General features: G+C 44.2%; 1 pseudogene across 1 annotated transcript; it reads right to left on the reverse strand.

Annotated features, from left to right (window-relative positions):
* Positions 1-5,531: 5,531 nt before the first annotated feature.
* On the reverse strand, positions 5,532-8,536 carry LOC125546225 (uncharacterized; annotated as a pseudogene). Its single transcript, XR_015599139.1, has 2 exons — positions 7,223-8,536; positions 5,532-5,999 (listed from the first exon to the last, which is right to left on the reverse strand). The product of XR_015599139.1 is annotated as an uncharacterized LOC125546225 (transcript).
* Positions 8,537-10,426: the final 1,890 nt, after the last annotated feature.

Consider the following 10,426-nt stretch of genomic DNA (forward strand, 5'->3'; position numbering starts at 1 on the left):
TAATTGGACTTTCACAAAGCACATACCTTGACAAGATTTTGAAAGCAAAGAAAGGGTTCTTGCCTGTGTTACAAGGTGTGAAGTTGAGTCAGACTCAATGCCCGACCACTACAGAAGATAGAGAGAAAATGAAAGATGTTCCCTATGCTTCAGCCATAGGCTCTATCATGTATGCAATGCTGTGTACCAGACCTGATGTGTGCCTTGCTATAAGTTTAGCAGGGAGGTACCAAAGTAATCCAGGAGTGGATCACTGGACAGCGATCAAGAACATCCTGAAATACCTGAAAAGGACTAAGGATATGTTTCTCGTATATGGAGGTGACAAAGATCTCACCGTAAAAGGTTACGTTGATGCAAGCTTTGACACTGATCCGGACGATTCTAAATCGCAAACCGGATACGTGTTTACATTAAACGGTGGAGCTGTCAGTTGGTGCAGTTCTAAACAAAGCGTCGTAGCGGGATCTACATGTGAAGCGGAGTACATAGCTGCTTCGGAAGCAGCGAAGGAAGGAGTCTGGATGAAGGAGTTCATATCCGATCTAGGTGTCATACCTAGTGCATCGGGTCCAATGAAAATCTTTTGTGACAATACTGGTGCAATTGCCTTGGCAAAGGAATCCAGATTTCACAAGAGGACCAAGCACATCAAGAGACGCTTCAATTCCATCCGGGATCTAGTCCAGGTGGGAGACATAGAGATTTGCAAGATACATACGGATCTGAATGTTGCAGACCTGTTGACTAAGCCTCTTCCACGAGCAAAACATGATCAGCACCAAGGCTCCATGGGTGTTAGAATCATTACTGTGTAATCTAGATTATTGACTCTAGTGCAAGTGGGAGACTGAAGGAAATATGCCCTATAGGCAATAATAAAGTTATTATTTATTTCCTTATATCATGATAAATGTTTATTATTCATGCTAGAATTGTATTAACCGGAAACATAATACATGTGTGAATACATAGACAAACTTAGTGTCACTAGTATGCCTCTACTTGACTAGCTCGTAAATCAAAGATGGTTATGTTTCCTAACCATGAACAAAGTGTTGTTATTTGATTAACGAGGTCACATCATTAGTTGAATGATTTGATTGACATGACCCATTCCATTAGCTTAGCACCCGATCGTTTAGTATGTTGCTATTGCTTTCTTCATGACTTATACATGTTCCTATGACTATGTGATTATGCAACTCCCGTTTACCGGAGGAACACTTTGTGTGCTACCAAACGTCACAACGTAACTGGGTGATTATAAAGGAGCTCTACAGGTGTCTCCAAAGGTAGATGTTGGGTTGGCGTATTTCGAGATTAGGATTTGTCACTCCAATTGTCGGAGAGGTATCTCTGGGCCCTCTCGGTAATGCACATCACATAAGACTTGCAAGCATTGCAACTAATGAGTTAGTTGCGGGATGATGTATTACAGAACGAGTAAAGAGACTTGCCGGTAATGAGATTGAACTAGGTATTGGATACCGACGATCGAATCTCGGGCAAGTAACATACCGATGACAAAGGGAACAACGTATGTTGTTATGCGGTCTGACCGATAAAGATCTTCGTAGAATATGTAGGAGCCAATATGGGCATCCAGGTCCTGCTATTGGTTATTGACCAGAGATGTGTCTCAGTCATGTCTGCATTGTTCTCGAACCGTAGGGTCCGCACGCTTAACGTTACGATGACAGTTATTATGAGTTTATGCATTTTGATGTACCGAAGTTAGTTCGGAGTCCCGGATGTGATCACGGACATGACGAGGAGTCTCGAAATGGTCGAGACATAAAGATTGATATATTGGATGACTATATTAGGACACCGGAAGGGTTCCAGAAGAGTATCGGATAAAACCGGAGCACCGGGGGGTTACCGGAACCCCTCGGGGGGTTAATGGGCCTTATGGGCCTAAAGTGGAGAAGTGGGAGGGGCTGCCAGGGCAGGCCGCGCGCCCCCTCTCCCCCTGGTCCGAATTGGACTAGGAGGGAGGGGCGGCGCCCCCCTCTTTCCCTCTCTTCTCCACCAATCCTACTTGGACTAGGAAAAGGGGGGGAGTCCTACTCCCGGTAGGAGTAGGACTCCTCCTGCGCCACCATAGGGCCGGCCGAACCCCTCCCCCTTGGATCCTTTATATACGGGGGCAGGGGCACCTCTAGAGACACAAGTTGATCCACGTGATCGTTCCTTAGCCGTGTGCGGTGCCCCCTGCCACCATATTCCACCTCGATCATATCGTTGTAGTGCTTAGGCGAAGCCCTGAGTCGGTAGAACATCATCATCGTCACCACGCCGTTGTGCTGACGGAACTCATCCCCGAAGCTTTGCTGGATCGGAGCCCGGGGAGCGTCATCGAGCTGTACGTGTGCTAAGAACTCGGAGGTGCCGGAGTAACGGTGCGTGGATCGGTCGGATCGGGAAGACGTATGACTACTTCCTCTATGTTGCGTCAACGATTCCGTAGTCGGTCTGCATGGGTACGTAGACAACACTCTCCCCTCTCGTTGCTATGCATCACCATGATCTTGCGTGTGCGTAGGAAATTTTTTGAAATTACCACGTTTCCCAACAGATACTTCCAAAACCAGTTTGCAGGTGCCGATGATACCGTGCAGGTGACACAACCAAGCTCAAAGAGGAGCTTGATGAAGATCGTGTTCATTGTGTTGTTCCGTTTCCCGTTGATCAGTAGTGGAGCCCAGTTGGGACGACCGGGGATCTGTGTAGCATTTGGGGTAGTCTTCTTTTATTTTGGTTCCGTAGTCGGACCTTGATTGTATCTGGTTGATGTAATGCTTTATTCATGTAATTGTGTGAAGTGGTGATTGTAAGCCAACTACATATCTCTTTCCCTTATGTATTACATGGGTTGTGTGAAGATTACCTCACTTGCGACATTGCTTACAATGCGGTTATGCCTCTAAGTCGTGCTTCGACACGTGGGAGATATAGCCGCATCGTGGGCGTTACAAAGAATCAAGAGCATGGAAAATGAGCAAAATCTCATGTTCATTGACCGAATACTCTCGATGAGAAGGCAAGAGCATACTTAGAGCTTTGTCATGGTCAAGTGTTGGCGGCAAGGCCTGTGGGAGACTTCATGGGAGAGTTGGAAGGCTTTGGAGCATTCATGGGAAGAGAGATGGGTGGCATGGGAGGATTCATGGGAGGTGGTATGGGTGGCAATGAAAACAATTGTGCCAGTGTAGAGAATTGAAGCACTAGTTCGGGCAATGGAGGAACTCACATTTGAGATCTTTATGAACTCATGTTCTATGTACTTTTGTTTCTGTTTGTGATGCACAATGCTTGAGGTTTTCGGATCAAATTTAACAAATTGGAAATGTTGTGGATTTGAACTTGAGTTCGAAATTTTCAAAAAAATTGATTATATGTGTTGTGATGTTGCAAAGTATTAATTACCATGTCATAGTTTATTTGAATATGTTTTGCAATTGTGGAGTAGAGAAGGCAAAAATTTAGGGCACCGATTATTGGACTGCCGGAAAATCATAAACTTTTCTCATGACCAACAACCTTCTCTCTTCACACCTAAAATCAAAGCACCAAATTATTGGGATATAGTTGGAGATTGCTCTAATAAAACATTGATCACCCTCACCAGTCACCACATCCAACCTAAGTTGGGTCAGATCACAATTTCTTCATGATTCAGCAAAATCTCATGCACCACCTGCAACAACCCTCACAAGCCGCGAACATGGCCACGGGAGCAGGCCAGGAAGCCCAAGATCAGCTTGCACCCGAGTCCGCTGATGTGTAATGAATATGTGTATCATGCACAGGAGCCATATTCACTTATAGCGAGATGTATGCCCCCTCACCTCAGGCCCGACACGGCTGGGCCGGCCCAACACTATAGCTGTTTTGTGCGGTTATTCTTTTTGTGTGGGTTTTCTTTGTCTGGTTTTTCATTGTTTGGGTCCAGTTATTTTTTTTGCGGTTTTTCTTTCTATGTGGGTTTCCTTGTCATGTTTTCCACTGTTTGGGTCCAGGTTTTTTCTGTGTCGTTTTCTTTATCTTGTTTTCACTGTTTGAGTCTGGTTTCCTTGATTTTTTTTTCTGGTTTGTTCTTTATTTCATTTCGTTCAGTTTAGCTTTATTTTTCTTTTTTATTTAGTTTTCCTTTTTTCACTGATTTTCTTTGGTTTTCATTTTTCATTTTTTATTTTTTTTTTCAACAGATGATCCATCTTCCTCATAAACATTATACATTTTTTGTAAATATCAGGAACATTGTTTATAAAAAATTTAAATTCATGATTAATACTTTTTTCAAATATATGTTTTAATATCTACATTTTTCATAGACACTTTACATTATTTACATACATAAGCAGCATTTTTATACACGTTTAACCTTTTTTAAATATGTGATTAACATTTTTTTGAAATATATTATTTTTATGTCTTATTTTTCATACGCATTTGTACATTTTTTTTGTATTAAAAAATCAAACTGTTTATACATGTTTAACCGTATTTTATAATGTCACATACATTTTTATTGAAAAAGGTGAACATTTTCTATACATTATGATTGTACATTTTTATACACATTAGGAACATCTTTTATACAGGTTTAACATTTCATAAATACATCATTAACATTTTCTTCAAACATATGTTATTGATGTGTACTTTTTTCATACATATTTGTATATTTTTTGTATAAATCAAGAACATTTTTTATTCATATCTAATTTTTTTTCACATACATGATTAACAATATTTTTATAATTCACATACATTTTATTGGAAATTCACACGAACATTTCTGTTTACATGTTATCGATTTTTTTAATTAAGCTAAGAATTATTTTTTACATTGCGTTAACATTTCTCCATATTTTTTTGTTTTTAGTTAATTCCACGATTTTGGAGTATATGTATTTATTATATTTTGGAAAGAGAAAAACAAAGGAAAATACAAGGGAAAGGGCGAACTAACCTGAAACTTACCTGGCCTGGCCTATTTATAGCGACGGCCTGACGTGAGCGCACGCTCCGTCTCACATCAAGCGACACATCAACTCAATTAAAAAAAAATCAAGCAACACATAGTAGCTCCTCTTCTAGCAGGGGGTTAAACAATCAATTTCGTTGTTGGTCAGAGGCGTGCAAAGCGAGATGCCGACGTGCTGTGCAACGGGACCACAGGTCACTGTGATGGACCAAGGAGCTCCTCTGTTGTAGTGCGACCCGATGGGGATGTGCCGACGCGGGGTCATACCCTACGACAAGAATGGCCCTCTCAGAAAAAAAAGAAAAAGACCAATAGGGGGAGAAGCCCCTGCTGATTTTTACTTTCTGTATAAAAATATATATAAGTGTTTAGATCACTAAATAGTGATCTAAACGCTTTTATATTTCTTTACGGAGGGAGTAATAAAGAGGAGAACGTGTCCTGCGTCGGCCAGGTCCCGGTCGCTGGCCACTGGGCTAGGCCACCATGGCCCTCTCTCCAGACTGGGAACAAGCCGCACAACAAACCAGCGTGATTCCAACCAAGAGGACAAATCATTTCATCCAGTAATACATTGTTTCTTTCTACAATCTTTCTTTCTTCTAGACCTTACTGTCACTGCTGCCAAGCAAGCAGGGCACACACATTCTCCAACAAGTCTAATCGACACTGCAGTAACAGAAAGAAGTTCAGAGATCCATTGGTTCATAAACAGTGAGCACCTTAAAGTTCAGTTCAGAGATCGGAACAGGCTTCAAACGCTGTAACCGGGCTAAAAAGATTTTACACAGGGATAGCTCGCTCGCACGCACACATCATAGCGCTCGACAAGGCGTCCGCATTGAACAAGCAAATAATACATCCAATCCGTGCTTCACTCTCGACATTCCAGATCCAATTGTCCAACAAGCCAATGCATCTAATCCACACATCACACCTTTCTCTTCCTTCACCACGACGCGCTTTCAGAGGAATCAGCTCTTCTTCCACATGGCATCAGCATCTGCGGATAGATGAAACAGCATCAACTTACTATATGTAGAAAGGCGTCAATAGGAAATACAGGGCTACCAAGTACATATAACAAGCATCAAATATATGGATCGCTGCGTGTTGCAAGTTGACAATGGATATTTGCAACGAGGTGCCTATCACATCGCCCAGCAACAGTGCAATACATGAATACAAATAAGACCTATCAATCAGAGAAAAGGACTTCAACAATGTACTTTGCAAACATACTGATGAGCACATGGCAGCAAGCCACAGGTTGAAATTTCTATGTGTGCATATGGTTAAGCAGCCTAGAATTTATACAATAAGAATGCACTACAGTGAGGTTTGCATTCGAGGAACCAATTTATAAAAAAAAAAAGGAAACAAGGCCCATGACAGGTGCGACAGCCGAGGAGCATGAAGAGGAAGATGCAGAGGAGACAATAATGAGGCTAGAAAATGTGTAGATGAAGAAAGGATATGATACAGCAACACTTTTGACCTGGGAAACAAATTCAAAAGCTCAGTCGAGCATCCATGCATACAACTCTTTGGTTGTTATATGTCTTGTTTTTCTTTTGTCTATAAGAATAAAGTTACTTATGCAGATCAGATGTAATAATACAATAATATCCTTATGCCTATGATTGTACTATATGTGACCTCCTCCTTACTGTTTAGCAGTTCAACAGCAGAAAATCTACAGACAACCGAAAATCAACTTTTCCCCTTCGGGCTGCTGTATACTACTGATATATGGAGTAATCTGTAGTGGATTGTAATCACATAAAAACAAACTGCTAGAACTGCTGTTCAGAGCAGAAACATGGAGCTGTTCTAGTTAGATGATTTCGACTCATAAACAGGTTACACATAAAAATGAAGGAAATTATGTGAATTTGACCAACTCATATAGTAGAAATTTCAAGAGCAAGGGGGGCTCTGGATTACTAAAATATCAGCAACAAAGAGGCTTCTGATTTATTAGTACGGTAACCTCAAAATGGTGATAACAAATCAATATATCAAACTGAGCTTCCAATTGCACAAATAAGTTAGGCATTATATAATCACCTAAATGCCCTCCAACAATAATTAACCGTAATGCGAACTAACAAACTAGGCAGAGTGGAAAAAGAAAATATTCATGACATAAATACCTGAATCATATATCTTTGCTGTGTAACACTGAGACCAAGTTAAATAAAATTAAGCAGATAACATGCTCACCACTTCATATGGTTGGTGCACATAATGATGGTGGGAAACCAGCATATAGTCGACCAGAGAAGATGACTTTGCTACGCTGAGTGAACAACTCGACCTGAAACGTCTTGACGTCCACCGAAAATAACCCAAACTTCACCTCCCCTCCAGAAGATGTGATGTACATGGCTCCTATGAGCAGGTATCCCCCGCCTACACCAAGCAGAACAACATGATGCATTCCCGGCAACGGGATGACCTTCTCCAAGTGCCATTGGTTATTTCTCAGAATGGAATACGTCAGCCAACATGGGTCATATATGTTATCCCTGTCATAGACATCAGCGAGCATTCCAAGCATTCCTTCTGCTGCCTCAACAATGACAAAATTGCTGCTCCATCCTTGTTCAGGTGGTAGGTTGACAGCAGAGAACTCCATGGTGCGTGTATCAAGCAGAACCAACTTGTTCAGGAGGGGGAAATGCCAACAGAAGCATCCGTGGACGAACTGACGATCTGAGAGCCCATCCTTGGGGTGTTTAAGTGGATCAGACGCAGCACTCCACAGATCAAATGCAAGAGAATGCCATTGCCCATCCAACGAGGAGAAGACGAGAAGCACCATATCCGTTCTGCATTGCACCAAGCACATGACCCTGAATGATAACGGGTCCTCCTCATCCTCGCCGGGAGCAAGGAAAGTCTCCAGATGGAGGAGGTCCGGTTCACTGACCAGCGCTTTCAGGTCGCCGGGGACGGCGGGAGCAGGATGTAGCGGCGGTGCACGGGGTCGCACACGGCGAGCTCCCTGGCCGAAAAATAGCGGTACTGGAGGTTGCGCAGATGAGAGCTGCCGCGTTTGCGTGGGACTGGGGCGCCGGCGAGGAGGGCGCGTCCGTCCAAGAAGTCAATCGCGCTCCAGGTAAGGCTGGCGGTGGAGGGGAGGAAGGAGGAGCAGGAGAAGTCGAAGCCGGCGAAGGCGCGGGCGGCGACGGCGGAGGGGTGCGGCGGCTGGGCCGGGATGAAGGCGCTGTCGTCGAACGGAGGGTGGAGGGCGCAGATGAGAGGCGGCGGGTGGAGGGCGCGGTAGCGACGGAGGAAGGCGTGGTCAGTGATGAGACGGCGAAAGGAGGGGCACGCCGCGGAGGCGCGGGCTAGGTCGGCAGCAGTGGGGAGACGGAGGAAGATGTCGTGGAGGAGCTCGTCTGGGGTTCGGAAGATCGGCGTCCCCGGCGGTGGCGCTGGCTGCGGCGGCGCCATCGGGCTGGCCGGCGGGGGAATTGGGGATCTACCAAATGCTCAACTTTTTTTTTGACAGGCAATTTTATTTTATTTTTGAGCGGGGACAGGCAATTTTTTTAGGGTAAGCCAAACTTTATTCATCAAACACCACATTGTGTTGGATACAGCTCAGGTCACGGGGTTGACCATACCAGACGTGGCGCCTTGGACCTAGAAGAAGAGATTGTTTGGCTAGACTATATGCTTCCTTATTGGAGGCACGATCTTCAAAGACAAAATTACATTGAAATGACTCTGACTGAAGTTTTATTTCATTGATAATTGCACCAAATGTGCCTAAGCTGCCCTTGTTGATTGCACTCACCACCATCTGTGCGTCCGAAGCGATGACGAACTGGTTTAAATGGAGATCCGCTGCTAGCGCCAATCCTTCACGACATGCTATTGCTTCAAGAGCTGACGGATCATCCAGCCCTTCCACTACTAAAGCAGAGCTGCCCAGGTAAGCTCCGGTGTTGTCCCTGCACACCGCAGCTGTTGATCCTCTTTTACGTCTCGTCCCCGCGTCTACATTGATTTTTGCATAGCCCGTAGGGGGTGCTCTTGGTCTTCCAGTTGGTATATGTACCACACCTCCAGAGCGAGGCACCTGCTCTTGTTTTGTGTTGACATCGAGCTCGGCGATGTAACTATTGATGAAAGCAATAATGGTGTGCAGACTTTGGAAGATCCCTTCGTGTATCGCTTTGCGCCTCGCTGCCCAAAGAGCCCAAAGTGTCACCGAAAGTTCCACAAGATCATCATGAGAAAGGCGATCCATCAGAGTGAATAGCCATTGTTTAGTACTCGGTTTAGTCACTGTTGCCATTGTTTGTGCCAGCTCATTGTCAACCAGGGTCCAAAGCAGAGAGTGTCTCCATGAGTCTCGAGCTCCGCACAAATTGCAAGCACTAAAATCTGTCATGTGTCTATGGGCTCGGACATCGTTCGTTGGGATTGAGTGTTTTGAAAGTCGCCATAGGAAAGTCCTCACCTTCCCTGGTACTTGTGTTTTCCATAGTGTTTTCCAAGCTCGCTCGTCTCCAGAAGCGCTAGAAGAGCCCGTTCTGTTCTCTAGCCAAGCCTCCCTTCTCGATCTTATTGCAACAAGCATCCTGTATGCCAACCTAACAGAGAACAAGCCATTATGCTCATGATACCAGCTCCAGAAGTTCGACATATTTCTCGTGCAAAGGGAAATACCTAGAATTATACGAGCATCTATTGGCATGAATGTCTCTGATATCATCTGTATGTCCCATCGCGCAGAAGTTTGGTCTATTAGTTCAGACACAAGCTCGGGAGGATTCTGACTTATGCAACCATAGGGTCTCAACATCTCGTCCCTTGGGAGCCAGTTGTCCAAACATATCTTGGTTGAGGAGCTGTTCCCTATCCGCTTGATCAAGCCCAGTTTGAGGGTATCGCTTCCTTCGATCATGGCTCTCCATACTTGGCTGGGGTGACCCCCCTATGTCGCTTCCAGGACAGAACAATTTGGATAGTATATACTATTTAGAAGTCGAGCACTCAAAAGAGTCAGGACACTGCAGTAAACGCCAGGCCTGCTTGGCAAGCATTGCCAAGTTAAAGAGTTCAAAATCCTTAAAACCAAGCCCTCCCATGCATTTGGGTTGTGTCATTACTTTCCACGATACCCAGTGCGGTTTGCATTTCCCTTCTTTGCTTCCCCACCAAAACTTCCGGATCAACATGTTTAGGTGCTCGCAAAGACCCGGAGGAAGTTTGAAACACGACATAGAGAACATTGGAACAGCTTGGGCAACGGCCTTTACCAATACCTCTTTACCTGCCGATGACATAGTATTTTCAATCCACCCTTGTACTTTGCTCCATAGCCAGTCCTTGAGGTATTTAAAGGCCCCATTTTTTGAGCATCCAATATCAGAAGGCATTCCCAAATATTTCTCATTGAGTGTTTCATTT

Source organism: Triticum urartu, chromosome 3A (assembly GCF_056163025.1).
Source record: "Triticum urartu cultivar PI428250 chromosome 3A, HENAU_Tu73, whole genome shotgun sequence".
Classification (NCBI taxonomy): Eukaryota; Viridiplantae; Streptophyta; class Magnoliopsida; order Poales; family Poaceae; genus Triticum; species Triticum urartu.